Raw genomic sequence first — 20,221 nt, forward strand, 5'->3', positions numbered from 1 at the left:
CACATATTGTACTTCATGACACTGGTAAAATGGAGTAAAAAAATGTATTTTTATTTATAAAAAAAATACCAAATTTACCAAACATTTAGAAAAATTAGCAAATTGACAAGTTTCAATTTCTCTACTTCTATAATACATAGTAATACCTCGAAAAATAATTATTACTTTACATTCCCTATATGTCTACTTCATGTTTGGATCATTTTGGGAATGTAATTTTATTTTTTGAGGATGTTACAAGGCTAAAAAGTTTAGAAGCAAATCTTGAAATTTTTCAGAAATTTTCAAAAACCCACTTTTTAAGGACCATTTCAGGTCTGAAGTCACTTTGTGAGGCTTACATAATAGAAACCACCCAGAAACCACCCATTCTAGAAACTACACCCTCAAGGTATTCAAAACTGATTTTTACAAATGTCTTTAACCCTTTAGGTGTTCCACAAGAGTTATTGGCAAATGGAGATAAAATTTCAGAATTTCGATTTTTTTGCAAATTTTCCATTTAATCCATTTTTTCCAGTAAAAAAAAGCAAGGGTTAACAGCCAAACAAAACTCAATATTTATGGCCCTGATTCTATAGTTTACAGAAACACCCCATATGTGGTCGTAAACTGCTGTACGGGCACATGGCAAGGCGCAGAAGGAAAGGAAGGACATACGGTTTTTGGAAGGCAGATTTTGCTGGACTGTTTATTTGACACCATGTCCCATTTGAAGCCCCCCTGATGCACCCCTAGAGTATAAACGCCAAAAAAGTGACCCCATTTTAGAAACTACACCCCTCAAGGTATAAAAAACTGATTTTACAAACTTTGTTAACCCTTTAAGTGTTCCACAGGAATTAATGGAAAATAGAGATACAATTTCAAAATGTCACTTTTTTGGCAGATTTTCCATTTTAATATTTTTTTTCCAGTTACAAAGCAAGGGTTAACAGCCAAACAAAACTCTATATTTATGGACCTGATTCTGTAGTTTACAGAAACACCCCATATGTGGTCGTAAACTGCTGTATGGGCACACGGCAGGGCGCAGAAGGAAAGGAATGGCATATGGTTTTTGGAAGGCAAATTTTGCTGGACTGGATTTTTGACACCCTATCCCATTTGATGCCCCCCTGATGCACTCCTAGAGTAGAAACTCCAAAAAAGTGACCCCATTTTGGAAACTACGGGATAGGGTGGCAGTTTTGTTGGTACTATCTTAGGGTACATATGATTTTTGGGTGCTTTATATTACACTTTTTGTGAGGCAAGGTAAAAAGAAATAGCTATTTTGGCACCGTTTTTATTTTTTGTTATTTACAATATTCATCTGACAGGCTAGATCATGTGGTATTTTTATAGAGCAGGTTATTACAGATGTGGTGATACCTAATATGTCAACTTTTTTTAAATTTATGTTCGTTTTACACAATTATTTCATCACGTCTTAGTGTCTCCATAGTCCGAGAGCCATAGTCTTTTCAGTTTTTGGGCGATTATCTTGGGTAGGTTATGATTTTTGCGGGATGAGATGACTGTTTGCCACTATTTTGGGGTGCGTATGACTTTTTGATCGCTTGCTATTACACTTTTTGTGATGTAAGGTGACAAAAAATTGCTTTTTTTACACCGTTTTTTTTTTTTTTTTTTTACGGTATTCACCGGAGGGGTTAGGTCATGTGATATTTTTATAGAGCAGGTTATTACAGATGCGGCGATACCTAATATGTGTAGTGCATATAATTTTTTTACATTTTTAATCAGTGATAAATATGTTTTTTTTTATTTTTACTTTTCTTCTACATTTTTTTGACCCAGACCCACTTGGTTCTAGAAGATCCAGTGGGTCTGATGTCTGTATAATACAGTACAGTACACTATATAGTGTACTGTACTGTATTTTCACTTTACATTAAATCTGATCAGACTTCTGCCTTTAGCAGAAGTCTGATCAGCACCATGGACAGCCGGAAGCCTGTGAAGGCGTCCGGTTGCCATGGTAACCATCAATCGCTGCCACAACAGAGCAGCGGGTGATGGGGAGGGAGGGTTGCCCCCTCCCTCTGTGATCCCGTCAAGAATCGGAGGCTGCTGTGCCTTTTCAGCCCCCGATTCTTGACGGGATCACAGAGGGAGGAGCCACCCTCCCTGTTAACTCCTTCCATACAGCGGTCCCTACGGACTGCGGCATGGAAGGGGTTAAACGGTTGACATCACAGCACAGATGTCAGCCGTTAAAAGCAGAGTGCCATCACTGTGCTGACACTCTGCTTGCTAACCGCCATCCTGGAAATGAGAGGGGGCGGGCGGGATGATCGCGCGCCCGACCGCCCACCCCCCCAGCACCTCGCCGATCAGAAACTTCTGAAAGCGCTGCAAACCACAGGTCTGAATGGATTGCAGTGATTGCAGTGATCGCTGATTTCAGCAGGCACCAAGTTCAGATCACTGCCCGCCGTGCGGCGGTGATCGGAAATACACAGGGCGTACAGGTACGCCCTGTGTCCTTAAGTACCAGGACATCAGGGCGTACCTGTACGCCCTGTGTCCTTAAGAGGTTAAAACTACCGGCTCTTACCTCACCGAGGCCAGGAACCTTGGTGACACATACCTTGGTGACACATTAATGACGGCCCCTTGCGCCTTCCTACAATATACACACTTTCTTTTTTTTACAGCATTCCCTATACAGTACTGGTCAGTAGGGGTTTCTCTGGGTCAGTACGATTACAGAGACACCTCATTTGTATTTCTTTCTCATGTCTTAAAAAAATAATAGCTTTGGAAAAAAAATAAAAAATATTCTTTTCATTGCCGATTTAACCTTTTTATTTTTACATATTTGGAGCTATGTGAGGGCTGTAGTTTTTATTGATACCATTTTGAGGTGTGTATGACTTTTTGTTCACTTTTTATTTTTATTTTTGTGGAGGTGAAGTGACCAAAAAAATTGAAAATTGGCCATTTAGATTTTTTTTCCCGTTAATCCATTTGCCATATGGGAGGAATATTTTGCAATTTTAATAGCAAAGGTGGTTTTAGATGTGGCTAGGTCTTTGAAGTTTATTTTTAGGGATAAGCAAATCGACTTCAAATGAAACATCCAAAGTCGATTCGCATAAAACTTTGTTAAAATACTGTACGGAGCTGTACTGTAATTTTTTTTTTTTCCAAACTCTGGTTTGCTTTCAAAGTACAGTAGATATTCTTTTTTGAAGTTATTACCCGAAGTCTCGTAAGACTTCACAAAGTACAATACATTCTAATACTGTACGGAGCTCCCGCTCTGTACAGTATTCTAACGAAGTTTTATTCAGATCAACTTCAGATGTTCCATCCGAAGTCGATTCGCTAATCCCTATTTATTTATTTTTCTATTTATTGTTATTATGGGAAAATGGATGTGTTTTTTTAATTTTTATATTTTTTTAAATGTGTTGTTTTTTTTTTACACTTTTTAAACATAGTTGTGGTAGCCTCTGGTCCTTTAGAGGGACAGAGTCTGTCATAGGGAATGAACGGATTTACCGTTCGTCACTAGGGAAAGTCAGTCCAGTCCTGGGAGTCTAGATGTGGTCAAAGGTTTTAAAACCTCATTGAAAAATGTTATCTTTTTAGTAGATCAGAAGGTTGAACACTACAGCATGTCACCATTAAAAGTCCACTTTTAATAAACGAGACCTCTTTAATTTCAAATTAGATATAGCAAAATAGACTATAAAAAAATCACATAGTTTTTGTTTTGTTTATGTAGCTAAAAACAAACTAAAGAGTCTAAAGTGTGCACAAATTTTTCTTGTTGTGCTTGTAATTAACTGCCAAAGAAGAAGGAATAAAAACTAAATTAAGCAATCAAGGTTAAAAACAAAACTTTTTTTTTGTTTTAGAGAACTGCACTTTAAAATTGTTGAGGTAATGGGGTAATTAATTAAGAAGCCAAATGCTAGAGCAGAGAGACATAACAGTAAACACATGTCAGAAGCCTTATTGCAAAGATATAATATAGAAAAGGCAGGAAAATGCTGAATTCTATCAAGCTTGTTTATTACTATTAAGCTATTGTGAATCTCTAGTGGTGTTATCCTTCTATGAGTATTTACCTGGAATAAAAACCTTCTGCTTTGCAGGTGCACAAAAATGCAGCATGAACTTTGAAATGATGAGAATTAGGCTACATCTACACGACGACATTTGTCGCACAACAATAAGTCGCGCGACAGATAGGGTGCAACTACACTGCAACATTTGTAGCGCAACATTTTGTTGCACTAATGTCGCGCGACAATTTTTATAATGGCAGTCTATGGTGTCGCACTGCAACATGCAACATGCAACATGCAATATACTGCGACGCAACAGTCGCAGAAAAATCCATCTCAAATGGATTTTCTGCGACTGTTGCGTCGCAGTCACAGCATGTTGCATGTTGCAGTGCTACACCATAGACTGCCATTATAAAAATTGTCGCGCGACATTAGTGCAACAAAATGTTGCACGACAAATGTCGTCATGTAGACGTAGCCTTAGAGAGGAGTGAATTTCTCAAAAATTCTATTTGGTCGGTTTGCTGAATTCTCTGAAAAGATTTGATTTGATCCGAATTTATTTGTTGCAAATCCCATTAAAAAAAACTGTCATTTCATGGCTACAGAGAGCCTGTATAGTGGTTCAGAACACTGTGCCTTGCAGAAACACGCATAGGGAATCTGCTGTGGTAGTGAAACAATACTATAATTTAGTATGACACGCAGATGACAGGTGTCACTCTTAGAATCACTGACCAGTTCATGGGGCCAAAACTGACCAAATAACTCAAGTATGAACTCAGACTTACAGGTCAATGTTAGCGCCAGGTATAAAGAACCGTGCAGAGGCCTAAGATCCTACTATAATGTGAAAGAGCGCACTCCTTTTACACAGTTGTCAGCTGATTCCACATAGATTTCTACAGAACCTGTTCTATTAAACGCTTATACAAGTAGAGCCCCCCTGACAGAGTGGAGAGGGTGTCAGCAGTAAGTTTGTGTTGATGTAACTGATTATTTTGCCCTTCCTCTGATCAGTCAGAACAATAACCCCTAAAAAAGGGATTCTGTCTGTTGAGCATCCGCCTTCACTCAGTCAGCATTTGGTCAGTAATCCATCAGTATTGCTGAAACCAAAAAACAAACAGGAGTGGATCCAAAACAGAGATGGAATATTTGCATGTGGCCCAGTAATTGAATGGGGAGGCTGGGAACAGAGTGTCCCAGTGACAGAGTGGTTAGGTGACCGCAACATGAGGAGACCACAGAGTGGTTCAGTGACATAGTGGTGAGCTAGCAGCAGCATGAGGAGACCACAGAGTGGTGAAGTGGCAGCAGCATGAAGAGACCACAAAGTGGCCCATTGACATAGTAGTGAGCTGGCAGCAGCATGAGGATACCACAGAGTGGCCGAGTGACATAGTGGTGAGCTGGCAGCAGCATGAGGAGACCACAGAGTGGCCCAGTGACATAGTGGTAAGGTGGGAAGCAATACTAATATCAGCTAAAAATCGTGGGTGGCAGTAGAAGCACCTGGCAGCAGGTATGTGGCATCAGGCAGGTGGCAGCATCTGAATAGTAGCTGAAGCAGGCAGCCATAAGAAACAGGTCTCTTTTAACAAAGTGTAGGTGTGGCACCATTAATGATCTAGTCCACATTTTGGGTGAAAAAGCGAGTTCTCCTTGGGGTAACTATGGCCCCTGCTGCACTAAACACCCGCTCTGGCCAGGTAGGAATGCTTGTCCAGGGCAAACTTGGCCAGTTGCGGCCACAAATCGAGTTTGGCTGCCCCGTAGTCCAGAAGATCTTCCATGTTGGGTGGCAGGGTGCACTCAAAGTATGACACAACCTGTTGGTTCAGGTTCTGCTCTATGTCTACCTGCTGCTGCTGGGGAGTAATTTCTTCAGTAGGTAGGTGAAGAAAACTGCTCATCAGCGACTCTAGACTTAAGTTGCTGCTGATGGAGCTGGTATTTCTCCTGCCCCCCCCCATCCCCCCAGCAACAATGGCAGTGGAACTTGAGCGCAGAGGGTTCCCCCCTGGTCATACCTGCGTGCGGATGGGCGATGGCGCAAATAGGCAGCGGCCAACTGACTTTATAGGATGTCTCGATAGTAGTTCAGTTTATCCTCCCTCTCAGCCCCATTTTGGACTAATAGCAAGGGTCTAACATGGTGGAGAGCCAGTAGTCATCCCTCTGGCGAATGGTAACATTTCGGCTGTCACTACGCAAGAAACTGAACATGCATCGGGCGATTTGCACAAGTGACTCAAAGGGACTCCCTGACTCCATCTCCACTGCTTACTGCCACGGTGTGTCTGGGTCATCTGCCTCATCTTCCTCATCGCCTTGTAACTCCTCTGTCTGCTCCTGCACCTCCTCTCCTGTCACCTGTGTAGAAAAACCACCCATTTCTCTACGCATTGCTTGTACTCGAATATTCTCCATCTCCTCTAGTTCAGCCCCCACAGGGCTCATGTGGCCTTGAGCTATACTTGCCAGGGCTCCTGCTCCAGGACATGAATCAGTGGATGACGTTGTTCATTCCGTATTCCTGGTGACTGACAAAGTCAACTCCTCAAAGGGTCCGAGCAAACGGCAGATGTCACGCATGAGCTGCCACTGGCTAACATCAAAGTTACACAGAGGCGTACCTCTGTCTACCTGTATCATCAAGAAATCATTTATGGCCTTTCTCTGTTCATAAAATTGGTGCAACATATGGAGGGTGAAATTCCAACGGGTGGAAACATCGCATATCAGCCTATTTTGGGAGATGCCATTCTACCTCTGCAGCTCAAGGAGGGTGTTCTTTGCAGTGTACGAGTGGATGAAGTGCATGCAAAGTTTCCTGGGAATTTTCAGGATGTCTTGCAGATGAGGTGAAGACTTCAGGAACTGCTTTACAACCAGATTGCACCATGCAGGGCACATGGCTCAGCCCTCACTGATGTAGTGCCGACACCATGTTCTTCCTGTTGTCGGTCACCATGGTTCCAATTTTTTGTTGTCGAGGAGAAAGCCAGGATTTTATTCCATGATGAAGGATGCAGAGCAGTTCCTCCCCTATGTAACTCCATTCACCCAGGTAAACGAGTTGCAGAACAGCGTGACACCGTCGTGTACTGGACATGTGGTATGCTGGAGGAGCACTGTGAATTGTCCCTGCAGTGGAGTCTAAAGACACGGTGGAAGATGAGGAGGCAGAGGCACACAATGTTGACCAACGGCGTGAGAACGGGTAGGAAGCAGCGTCAACTGGCCAAGTTGCTGGTGTGGCTGGGCAGAAACCACATTTACCCAGTGGGCTGTAAATAACATATATTGCCCTTGACCGTGGTTACAGCTCCACACGTTGGCTCTGCTGTGCACTTTGACAGACACCGGCTGTCCCACCTGACTCACTCCGGTAGACAGGATTACCGGACGCAGTATAGAGGCAACAACAGTTCTTTGGATCAAACTGTTCAATGTTTTATTCACACTTTAGGCAAGTGACAAAACAAACAGTCATATTCAAACAAAAAGTCACCTTGCGGTGTTGGCAGTAATTCACACCATGCGGCAATTCTGCCTCAAAGAGTTCTTGCTGATAGCAGCACCAACCTGTTTTTATGCCAAACAGGTAGAAAACCTTCATCCAGACACAAGGCTCCCAGATCCCAACACAGAGACCTGGCTTCTGAGCCCAGCTGCCTATTTAAGGACAGCCAGGTGCTGCCAAAACCCGGACCGGCATTTGAAATCCGGTCCGGTATTTGAACTCACCTGGCTGTAAAACAGCCCAGTAGCCGATGCTGGCAGGAAAATACCTGTTTTCCCAGACCAAATCTTTCACTGTGTCACAATATGTGTGCAGGGCTGGTACTGCCTTTTTCGCAAAGAAATGACTGCTTGGGACTCTCCACCTCGGCTCGGCACAAGCCTTCATTTCTCTGAAAGGAGCACTACTTGAAAAGGGAGGGACTTCAGCACCTTGGCCAGGAGCATGTTCAGATTCTGCGCCAAGTGCACGCGCACTGTTGTGTCTTGGCAAACTCTTCTTTGATCGATTGCTGATGAAATGATTGACGAGGAGGAGGAGCAGGAGCATTAGGACCAGTAGATGATGGGAATGACAGACAGCTCCCTTCAGCTGAGGTGGTGGAGCCTTGACTGCATGAAATTGAGTGCCTGCTACTGGGTGATGTAGTTCACCACAACAGAAGAAAATTCAGGCGGCACTACACCCAAACAAATCGCTGATAGATAGTTCACAAGTCCTCTGTGTACACCGGATATACACTCACCTAAAGAATTATTAGGAACACCTGTTCTATTTCTCATTAATGCAATTATCTAGTCAACCAATCACATGGCAGTTGCTTCAATGCATTTAGGGGGGTGGTCCTGGTCAAGACAATCTCCTGAACTCTAAACTGAATGTCAGAATGGGAAAGAAAGGTGATTTAAGCAATTTTGAGCGTGGCATGGTTGTTGGTGCCAGACGGGCCGGTCTGAGTATTTCACAATCTGCTCAGTTACTGGGATTTTCACGCACAACCATTTCTAGGGTTTACAAAGAATGGTGTGAAAAGGGAAAAATATCCAGTATGCGGCAGTCCTGTGGGCAAAAATGCCTTGTGGATGCTAGAGGTCAGAGGAGAATGGGCCGACTGATTCAAGCTGATAGAAGAGCAACGTTGACTGAAATAACCACTCGTTACAACCGAGGTATGCAGCAAAGCATTTGTGAAGCCACAACACGCACAACCTTGAGGCGGATGGGCTACAACAGCAGAAGACCCCACCGGGTACCACTCAACTCCACTACAAATAGGAAAAAGAGGCTACAATTTGCACGAGCTCACCAAAATTGGACTGTTGATGACTGGAAAAATGGTTTCTTGAACATGACAATGAGTTCACTGTACTAAAATGGCCCCCACAGTCACCAGATCTCAACCCAATAGAGCATCTTTGGGATGTGGTGGAACGGGAGCTTCGTGCCCTGGATGTGCATCCCTCAAATCTCCATCAACTGCAAGATGCTATCCTATCAATATGGGCCAACATTTCTAAAGAATGCTATCAGCACCTTGTTGAATCAATGCCACATAGAATTAAGGCAGTTCTGAAGGCAAAAGGGGGTCCAACACCGTATTAGTATGGTGTTCCTAATAATTCTTTAGGTTAGTGTATAATATGCAAGCAAACGGTGGTGTCTGCTTAGGTCAATTTTCAATAGAATACGATCCACCAAAAGAGAGGTAAGAAAATCAGTGGCACTCACCAGCTGCAGGATGTCATCATTTCATTCTTTATTGTGATTGCAAAAATTGCATACAAGCATCGTAGGGCTGAGGCAGACAAGCCTTCACAAAAAGCCACCTGAGCGGCGAGGGGCAGCAACGGCCGTTTTGCACGAATGTGCTTCTTCCGGCTACCTGTATGACGCAGGCAGGTGTGCCGATCTATTTGAGGAACGTGAGATTAACCCCATGAATGGGTATAGCTCTCAAACGCAAAGGGCACCACCTGTGTGCGTGTTACAAAACAATCATCCATAGCAATCAAATTACATCTCAGACAAATACACTAAGATCATTGCGATCATTAAGACCTAAGGGCCCCATGGCATCCGTGTGGATTATCCATCGTGCTTCTTTTTGCAATAAAAGGCGATGCCTATCACCTCCTTGTGTCAGAACTGGAATCACCTCAATTCCAGCAAAACCCAGGCATTTTTTATCTCCCCCACAGAACGGCTAATAGGATGTACATATCTTTCCTAATTATACACCCCATAAATGGCTGTAGTACAATGTAACTTCACCGCAGAACGGCAATTAAGATGTATTATTTTTCCCATTAATACACCCCCCCCAAAAAAAGTATAACAATCAAAATTCACAGCAGAACGGCTAATAGGACTTATGTATCTTTCCTATTAATACACCCCCTAAATGGCTGTATCACACAGCACTTGCACCCCAATAACAAGCAAGGTTTGCTGAAATTTCAGAGCTATCATTTAGTGCAATTTGGATCCCCAGTTAGTGCAGCAAGGTGCAATAGGATCGCTCCAATTACCCAGGCTGTATACTCCCCTATTGGACCCTGTACTTCTTTTATAGTGTAGAGAATGCCTCCTTATTCTTTCCCTACACTATGAATAATCTTTCCATGAACTTATACATTTTATATAAAGTTTATTCAGCACAATAAAGTCTTTCCTAGCACTGTTTCTAGCCCCTGTCACATATATCCCTGCACTAAGTACACTGAAAATTGGCAGAATTCATGATGTCTGAGGCTATTTATAGGGCTGTGACAACACAGGGGTTGGATGGCTGCTGATTGGCTGCATGCATGGCAATGTGGGTGATCCCTCATTCCTTGAGTTCTTTGCTCCATGTTCTAACACGTGCAGCAGCCATTTTAGAAAAAAATGTGATTCGCTACCACGAAGCATGAGGAAATTTGGCTTTGGTGCAAATAAATTTTTTCCTGAAATTTGGATCTAATTCCACTTCACTAACTTTGATTCGCTCATCTCTAATGAGAATAATAGGATGTTTATATAGATAATGGTTGTATTTGTGCATTATGTTTGTCCACATTGTGTTTGACCTTACCATTTTATAAATGTCAATTTCCTGCATAGTCTCTAACACTTTTATACAGTCAAAAGTGAAAAATATACATACCACACTGGAATGTTGGTCAAATGTGGTGGGAGCTTTCCTGAATTACAGTATACATCAAATTTACTGTACTACTTCACAAACATTGTGAACAGAGCCTAAATTATGTATAATTTAAATTTCATACATTATATATTTTATGTAGCCTCTCCTTTGGATGCAGGTACAGTCCATAATTGTGGCTAGGGGAAATTCTAGCTTTCTGCTGCCTGAGGTGAAAATTGAAATGGTGCCCTCCCCATGCCAAATTCTCAATCCAACCCCCATTCCCTCCCTATTGTTAAAGGTATATTTGAATTGGCATTACATACAGTACTATGCATACCTCTTACATGCAATGATGTCTCTTCTGATATACAGTCAGGTCCATAAATATTGGGACATCGACACAATTCTAACATTTTTGGCTCTATACACCACCACAATGGATCTGAAATGAAATGAACAAGATGTGCTTTAACTGCAGACTGTCAGCTTTAATTTGAGGGTATTTACATCCAAATCAGGTGAACAGTGTAGGAATTACAACAGTTTGCATATGTGCCTCCCACTTGTTAAGGAACCAAAAGTAATGGGACAATTGGCTTCTCAGCTGTTTCATGGCCAGGTGTGTGTGTTATTCCCTCATTATCCCAATTACAATGAGCAGGTAAAAGGTCCAGAGTTCATTTCAAGTGTGCTATTTGTGTTTGGAATCTGTTGCTGTCAACTCTCAAGATGAGATCCAAAGAGCTGTCACTATCAGTGAAGTAAGCCATCATTAGGCTGAAAAAACACTACAAACCCATCAGAGAGATAGCAAAAACATTAGGCGTGGCCAAAACAACTGTTTCGAACATTCTTAAAAAGAAGGAACGCACCGGTGAGCTCAGCAACACCAAAAGACCCGGAAGACCATGGAAAACAACTGTGGTGAATGACCAAAGAATTATTTCCCTGGTGAAGAAAACACCCGTCACAACAGTTGGCCAAATCAAGAATACTCTCCAGGAGGTAGGTGTATGTGTGTCAAAGTCAACAATCAAGAGAAGACTTCAGCAGAGTGAATACAGAGGGTTCACCACAAGATGTAAACCATTGGTGAGCCTCAAAAACAGGAAGGCCAGATTAGAGTTTGCCAAACGACATCTAAAAAAGCCTTCACAGTTCTGGAACAACATCCTATGGACAGATAAGACCAATATCAACTTGTACCAGAGTGATGGGAAGAGAAGAGTATGGAGAAGGAAAGGAACTGCTCTTGATCCTAAGCATAGCACCTCATCAGTGAAGCATGATGGTGGTAGTGTCATGGCGTGGGCATGTATGGCTGCCAATGGAACTGCTTCTCTTGTATTTATTGATGATGTGACTGCTGACAAAAACAGCAGGATGAATTCTGAAGTGTTTCGGGCAATATTATCTGCTCATATTCAGCCAAATGCTTCAGAACTCATTGGACGGCACTTCACAGTGCAGATGGACAATGACCCAAAGCATACTGCAAAAGCAACCAAAGAGTTTTTTAATGGAAAAAAGTGAAATGTTATGCAATGGCCAAGTCAATCACCTGACCTGAATCCGATTGAGCATGCATTTCACCTGATTTGGATGTAAATACCCTCAAATTAAAGCTGACAGTCTGCAGTTAAAGCACATCTTGTTCGTTTAATTTCAAATTCATTGTGGTGGTGTATAGAGCCAAAAATGTTAGAATTGTGTGGATGTCCCAATATTTATGGACCTGACTGTAGATGGTCTCTTTCCTCTTCTCTATGTAGACCATGATGAATTATTACAGCCATGTGTTGTCTCTGCAGAGTTTGACATACAGACATCTTAGATTCCTCACTTTTCCATCAGTATCATTCTGCTGCTACCCCCAATACTGTGCCCTCTGTGCTCCCCAATACCCTCAAATACTATACTTATGAAATAACATTGCCATAAAGATATTTCCCAAAGTGCTCCCAAAAGTCCCACCAATAGAAATATTTCTCTCAGATTGCCCTCATTAGCAATAGTTCCCCCTACTTTGATAATGCTTTTTAAGAGTGCCCCCATTAGATATTGTGCCTAAAAATAGTGTCAGTATAACTTGAGTATCTCCTGTATATTATCATAAACGCACAGCTGGTATAAGTTATACATTTTGTTGTATAGTAATATAGAGCATGGTGGTATAACTTGGGTATCTCTTGCATATAATTATAGTGCCTTGAAAAAGTATTCATACCACTTGAACTTTTCCACATTTCTTCACATTACAACTACAGACAGAAATGTATTTTGTTTTGATTTTATATGATAGTCCAACACAAAGTAGGAAGTATGTATAAAATGAAAAGAAAATCATCTCAAGATTTCAAAACTTTTAATAAATTAAAATCTGAAAAGTGTATTTGTATTCAGACATCTGTACTCTGTACAGCTTTATGTCACTATGATTCTGTGGAAAAAACGCCATGCAGAGACAGATAGCATTATAAATCATGATAATGCCGTGCGCTCCTGCAATCCAGAGCGGAGGATCACACTCACACACGGAGCGTGATTCCCGCAATGGACTCGCTCGTGTGAAACAGCCCTAAGAGTCCACCCATGTGTAATTTATTATTAGTATAACTCCAGCTGTACTATGACGACCTCAGAGGTTTGTTTGAGAACATTAGTGATCAAACAGCATCATGAAAACCAAGGCATACACCATATAGGTCAGGGATAAAGTTTTGGAGAATTGTAAAGCAGGGTTAGGTTATAAAAAAAATTAAAAAAAATCCGAAACTCTGAACATCTCACGGAGCACTATTCAATCCATCATCCGAAAATGGTACTAATGCAAACTTACCAAGACATGGCCGTTCACCTAAACTGACAGCCCATGCAAGGGGAGCACTAATTAGAGAAGCAGCCAAAAGGCCCATGGTCACTCTGGGGAATCTGCAGAGATCCACAGCTCAGGTGGGAGAATCTCACTCAGTCAATAATTAGAACAAGAGGAATGAGGGTTCTGCTCTCAAGAGCTTGCAATCTATGAAGAGAGAGGGGTAAAGCTGGTATATACATTTTCTTACACTATGTATAGTGATAAATGTACCAATTTTAGCTTTATATAGTATGATAATGTATTGATAATGCCGTTATACCCTAGGCCTCTTCTGAATCAGGATATAAGAGATCGATACATGGCATCATATATAAGAAAATTGGTCAATATGTATTACTATACGAAACAATGCATATACCAGTTGTATATATATATATATATATATATATATATATACACAGAAGTTCTGATACACACCCATTCTTCCTCTGTGGGTCCACCAACCAGCACTGTAATGCAGCACTCGCGCACTGCTTAAGTCCTGCCTTCTCCTCTTCAGAAACAGCCAGTGGCGTAGCTACAGGGGTCGCAGCGGTCGCAATTGCGACCGGGCCCCTGAGCCAGGGGGGCCCACGGCCCCCCCCACCGCCTCCTATTCAAAATGTTATCTAATAGTGCCGGGGCCCGGGGCAGTGCGCACGGCGCAGCGCAGGCTCTAGTAGGCAGGCACTAGGCAGCTCAGCTCACCACGTGTGTCAGAGGGGGCGGCGCCGGCCGCGGAAGCAGACATGTGAGGTCTGAGTGACTGGGAGCCGGAGGCATGGTTTCCGCGCATCTCCGGCTCCCAGTCAGATACTGTCAGAAGAAGCAGCAGGCGGCAGCGGCAGTGACTGTGCGGCGCGAGGTGAGTTTTCTTGACTAGCCTCGGCTCGGCCCTCGGCTCTACTCTCTCTGAGTCTGAGACTAGTGACAGGCGGCGGCAGCGCAGTGAGCAGAGGCGCTAGCTAGCCCAGCTTGATGATGGGATGGCCTGGGAATCTGGGATCTCTGAGTGGCAGGTGGCGGCAGTGCAGAGCCCAGCCCAGGGATCAGATCAGCTTGATGATGGGATGGGATCATGGGAATCACTTTTGATGATGGGATGGGATCATGGGAATCACTTTTGATGATGGGATGGGATCATGGGAATCACTTGATGATGGGATGGGATCATGGAAATCACCTGATGATGGGATGGGATCATGGGAATCACTTGATGATGGGATGGGATCATGGGAATCACTTGATGATGGGATGGGATCATGGGAATCACTTGATGATGGGATGGGATCATGGGAATCACTTGATGATGGGATGGGATCATGGGAATCACTTGATGATGGGATGGGATCATGGGAATCACTTGATGATGGGATGGGATCATGGGAATCACTTGATGGGATGGGATCATGGGAATCACTTGATGGGAATGGGATTTGGGCGGCATTATGGAATGGGATCATGGAGTGGCCAGTGGGAGTCTGGGACTCTCACTCTGAATTCTGTGGGAATCTGTCTCTGAAGTTGTTACTGGCCACACTACTGGCCACACTGTGTGTGTGTGCCAGGCCCAAGGGGCAGGCCGCAGGCAGTGTGTGGGCCTGCACCAGGCAGGGGCACTGGTGACTGCTGTTACTGTGAGCCAGGAGAAGCAGTGCACTGCAAGCAAGTGTGGGTGCATTCCACTGTGCCAGCCTGCCAGGGGCAGGCTGCAGGCAGCGGCCCAGGCCCCCAGCGTGATCTGTTGCTGACTGGCGCTGGGCACTTAAATTAATGACAGTGTGTGTGTCTGTGCCAGGGGGCAGGCCACAGGCAGGCAGTGTGTGCGCCTGCGCCAGACACTGGCCCTGGGGTAGGCAGTGACTGTGAGCCTTGTGTGCAATAATGCTGGACTGACCCATACATCGGCTATATACGATATTACCAGTCCGTCCGTATATAGTCGGTTGATGGGTCAGTCCAGCATTATTGCACACCATGTGCTGTCTGAAGAATTTTTTCACTGCACATCTATCAAATTTCGCCCTGAATTTAATTTGTAAATATATTAGCAATTAAAATCATGGTCTGGTGGTGTTATGAAACGGTATTGAGGGTAGGGGGGGCCCAAACTGAACTCTTGCACCAGGGCCCATGAGCCTATAGCTACGCCCCTGGAAACAGCGCAGACCCCACACAATGTCTAGAGTGTGACGTTGTGATGTTATGCACACTATGCTGCACTGACCTGATGATGGTTAAAGTGACAACCACCCGTAAAAAAAATCGCTACGGTGGCAGTTCCCTGTCTTGTTTCCACAACTATATCTCCCTCCTTAGGAAGCAGTGATTCTCCCATACACTGCAATGGTAAATCTTTGCTGTCTATAGGATTAGTGATCAGACGCTTGTATGTTAAAATCTCTTTGAGGATCTAAAAAAAAAAATGCAAAAAGGTTTTTAAGGTTTCTTAACGATACGGATTGTGTCGAGATACATTCTGTAAAACTCACACAATTTCTCAAGCAAGTTCAGTCAGTTTTGTCTGCAAGGTTTGCATACAACATCTAGCAACTATCAGTGATTGTATCCAGATGCAATGCGTTTTTCACTGAAGCCCCATTCACTTCTATGGTGCCAGAGCTCTGTGAAAAACACAGAATATAGAATATGCAGAAATGAACCGTGAAAAACAATGCTCATATGTACAGACCCATTGAAATGAATGGGTCAGGATTCAGTGTGGGTGCTGTGCGTTCATTTCACGCGTTGCACCCACGAGGAAAACTGTCTCATGTAAATGGGGCCTAAAATGCTTAAAAATAAAGTTCAAATTGCAGATTTTCCCCATTTAAAAAATAAATTATAAAAAAATAAAGATCAATAGTATGGCCAAGTTGTAAAATGCCTGAAATATTAAAATATAAACATATGTATCCCATATGGAGAATGATGTAAGGGGGAAAAAATCAAAATGGTTGATTCACCATTTTTTATTGCTTCGCCTCCAAAAGATTGATTAAAAAAGTGATCATTATGTCATGCACACCCTGCAATGGTGTTAATGAAAAATATACATCATCCTGTAAAAAGAATTTTCCTTAACAGAGTTTATTAAACTTGCATGTAATTATAAATTCAGTATAGCCACGGAGTTATGCAAAGAAATATCTGTATAGTGCCACCTGATGTTTGCTCTTTTTCTAATTTCTCTGTCCATTTCACTGATATGGACATAACATGCTCAGTTCCGTCCGTAAATTGCCACCAGCTGCCATGGACAGGACACATCATCTGAGAAAGGATACATCTCCTCGGTTGCTAGCTTGATATCTAGTAGAACAATTGGAGCAATGAATGGGAAGATCTCTGGACCCATTAGAGCCGTTTTATAAAGAGGTTGTACTATATGATGTATGATTTCAATATTTTTTTTTTATGTTTACATTAATTATGAGATAACCATTTTTGAATAATCAATGTTATTCACTTCTACTGTCACTAGTATTTTGTATGAGTCTTTGTCATATTTGGAATCATGGTTATATATATATTTTTGTGGGCAGGGGTATACATGTATTTTATAAAGCTCCATAACAAAACATGCCCAACTCAGTTTCCAAGTATGCGTGCATTAATCATTTTCAGGCAATGCAGAATGCAAAGAGCAATGCCTCAGATTTTGGATGAACTTTGTTTAATTAAGGGAAAAAATTTTCAATTACAAAAAATATAATAAAAAAAATACCCCTCGGCCTTACCCTCTTTATCTGACTTCTATGTCAGTAAAGTGGAACTGGTGCTCCAGGAGTATGGTGCACATTCTATTTATAACGGATAACTGGCATAGCTACATAAATAAATCTCCTGCTTCCCATCTATCACACAGCTGGCTACCTATAGGAGGGGCTCAGTGCATGGGAATTTATGAAGTTACCATTGACTGAAATGGAAGCTGTAATAATCTGCTCCCTAGTGGTTGCATCAAATTAAAAGTTTTCTCATTAGAAAGAGAAAAAGTAATTCAGTGCTAGGCCCCAATCCCCTCCGGCCCCGTAGCATGGTCTGCCTCCATTGAAGGTATGCCACTGTTTCTGAGAATTATTGACAAATGTTGTTGCTAGGGTCATGCAGCTTACTAGAGAGTCAGAGACTGTAAAACATGCCCATTAACTATAAGAGATCACCCCTGTAAAGACCGTAAGGGTGCATCTACACAAGAAATAATCTTGACATTTAAAAAAATCTATAGATTCTTCCACAAATCTGTATCGAAATACACATGAGTTGTGTGTGGTTTACGGGACATTCGCGTGACTGTATTTTAGGTCTGCATCCGATATGCATTATTTGCTGATCAGATTCAAATTATTTACATGCATTAAAATCACTAGTTAATTACAAGGCCTGGTTAACAGTTAAGCCTCATTCCCACGATAGTGTTTTTGGTCAGTGATTTCCATCAGTAATTGTGAGCCTCCACAGACATAAGGTATAAGGGAAAGATCTGCACCTGTTCTGTGTTTAAAGCCGCACCTGGTTTTGGCTAAAAATCACTGATGGAAATCGCTGACTGAACACTGACGTGTGAATGAGGCATTAGGATTTGGTCAGTGTTTGATCTGTAACTTCTATCAGAAAGTGGGAGCCTACACAGAAATAAGGTACAAGAGAAAGACTTGCACCGTTTCTATGTTTTTGACCTGTATCTGGTTTTGCCTCATAATCGTTAATGGGAAACATTGTTTAAACACTGAACAGATCACTAAAAGGCTACACCTTTGGAGCCAATTTTTGGTTATGATTGTATTTTACTTGTTTTTGGCAAAAAAATCATATTTTTAATTGGTCTTTATTAAAAATATTGAGACATTCTGTCACAAAGGGTCTACTGTTTTTCTAACTATGTGACTGGTACTTTCACTCTGTGACAGTCATCTAAAAACCCTTATCTCTAAAGTACTAATAGGTCAAAAGAACTTATTTAAGCCACATTTTTATCAGTAAGATAAGGATAGAGCTTTAATGAGTGTTTTTAATGTAAGGGAGCAGAGATAAGGAGTCCGTCTGCTCCTCAGATGATGGAAAAGACAGAAAACCCACAGGCAGCTAGTAGAGCATGTCAATAAAGACCAATTGAAAAAATGCAAACTAGCAAAATAAGTACAATGCAATAATAAAAAATGCACCCAAAATTGTACATAGCCTTTAAATGTGAAGTAGGCCTTACTCTTCTGCAAAAATGTGTTTGCCTGTGCCAAAGCTGCCCAACACTTTTTTTGCTCTTAGAGAAAAACACTATTTAAGTGTTTATATACATACAGTATGTGTGCAGGGGCGTACACAGAGATCATTGGGCCCCATAGCAAGAATGTAAATTGGGCCCCCATGCCCGTTCCAAGTCCCTCCCACTATGCGCTCTGGCTCCTCTCACTACCCTCCCTAACTTCTCCCCTGCCCCACCTCATGCAGCAGTATTTTGTTCTACAAAATGGCAGTACTCATGCCGGAACCCAACAGACCTATTATAGAGAATGGGATCTGGTAGGTTCTGGCGGTGTTCAGCATATATTGACAATAATCTGGGGCATTACATGATGTAATACCACCCAACTTGCCTGCTGTCCAGCATGGCACATGCACAGATTCATGAGAAAAGTGTGAGGAAGTGAGTGCCCCCCTTCCCCCATCCTCTTTGTCATACAGGACAGCTGGGAGACACTGACATTACTTGCTATCCTGCATGACACATGTGCAGAGACAGGAGTCTCTGGGAAAGCTGAGTGACCCCCTCCCCTCTGCCTTTCCATGTTCTTATTATCTGCATTTATGCCTTGCAGGATAGCAGGAAATCTGAGTGACATTGCATGATGTAATAGCACCCAGCTTTTCTGCTGTCCTGCATGGCACATGTGGAGAGACATGAGAATAGTCTGAGAAAGCTGAGTAACACTACTCCCACCTACCCTCATATCTTCTCATGCCTCTGCACTTGTGCCATGCAGGACATCAGGAAAGCACAGTCACATTACATACTATAGTGACAACCAGCTTTCCTCCTGTTCTGAATGGCATATGTGCAGAGGAATAGCCTGGGAAAGCTGAGTGAAACCCCCCTCCTCCACACACATACAGCTCTGTACTGTCCTCACCTACAAGTGGTCACTTACTTCATTACTGGTGGGGTTGTTGCAAGCCAGAGGTATCAGGCGTGATGGAGCTAGTAGGCGGGAGGCAGAGCTAGTAGGCGTGATGGAGCTAGTAGGCGTGATGGAGCTAGTAGGCGGGAGGCGGAGCTAGTAGGCGGGAGGCGGAGCTAGTAGGCAGGAGGCAGGGCTAGTAGGCGGGAGGCGGAGCTAGTAGGCAGGAGGCAGGGCTAGCAGACGGGAGTGGGGACTCTCCTGCACTGCGGGCCCCCCTTTCTCACGGGCCCCATAGAAGCTGAGTGGTCTGCCATTGTATGTATGATATTCTTATTTATTAAGTTCAATTAAATTGAAGGTGTACATGGTAATCAGGTTTCCTTGCATAAGCAGAATTTCATATTACACAGTTCATTCAACTACTGCATTTACTTGAAAAGACGAAAACATGCAATGCGACAATTCACTGCAATATAAAGTACAAAATTGCATAAAAATTACAAGTGCTACACTATAAGTGAGAGATACTTGGCAAATCGTTTTGTACAAAATAAT

At 42.6% G+C, this 20,221-nt stretch overlaps 1 protein-coding gene across 2 annotated transcripts in view; it reads left to right on the forward strand.

Moving 5' to 3' along the window:
• The window catches only part of NAALADL2 (N-acetylated alpha-linked acidic dipeptidase like 2), a 1,363,601-nt gene that overhangs the window by 992,717 nt on the left and 350,663 nt on the right, over nt 1–20,221 (forward strand). The window lies entirely within an intron of this gene.

This window comes from Bufo bufo, chromosome 4, assembly GCF_905171765.1.
Source record: "Bufo bufo chromosome 4, aBufBuf1.1, whole genome shotgun sequence".
In the NCBI taxonomy this organism is placed as follows: Eukaryota; Metazoa; Chordata; class Amphibia; order Anura; family Bufonidae; genus Bufo; species Bufo bufo.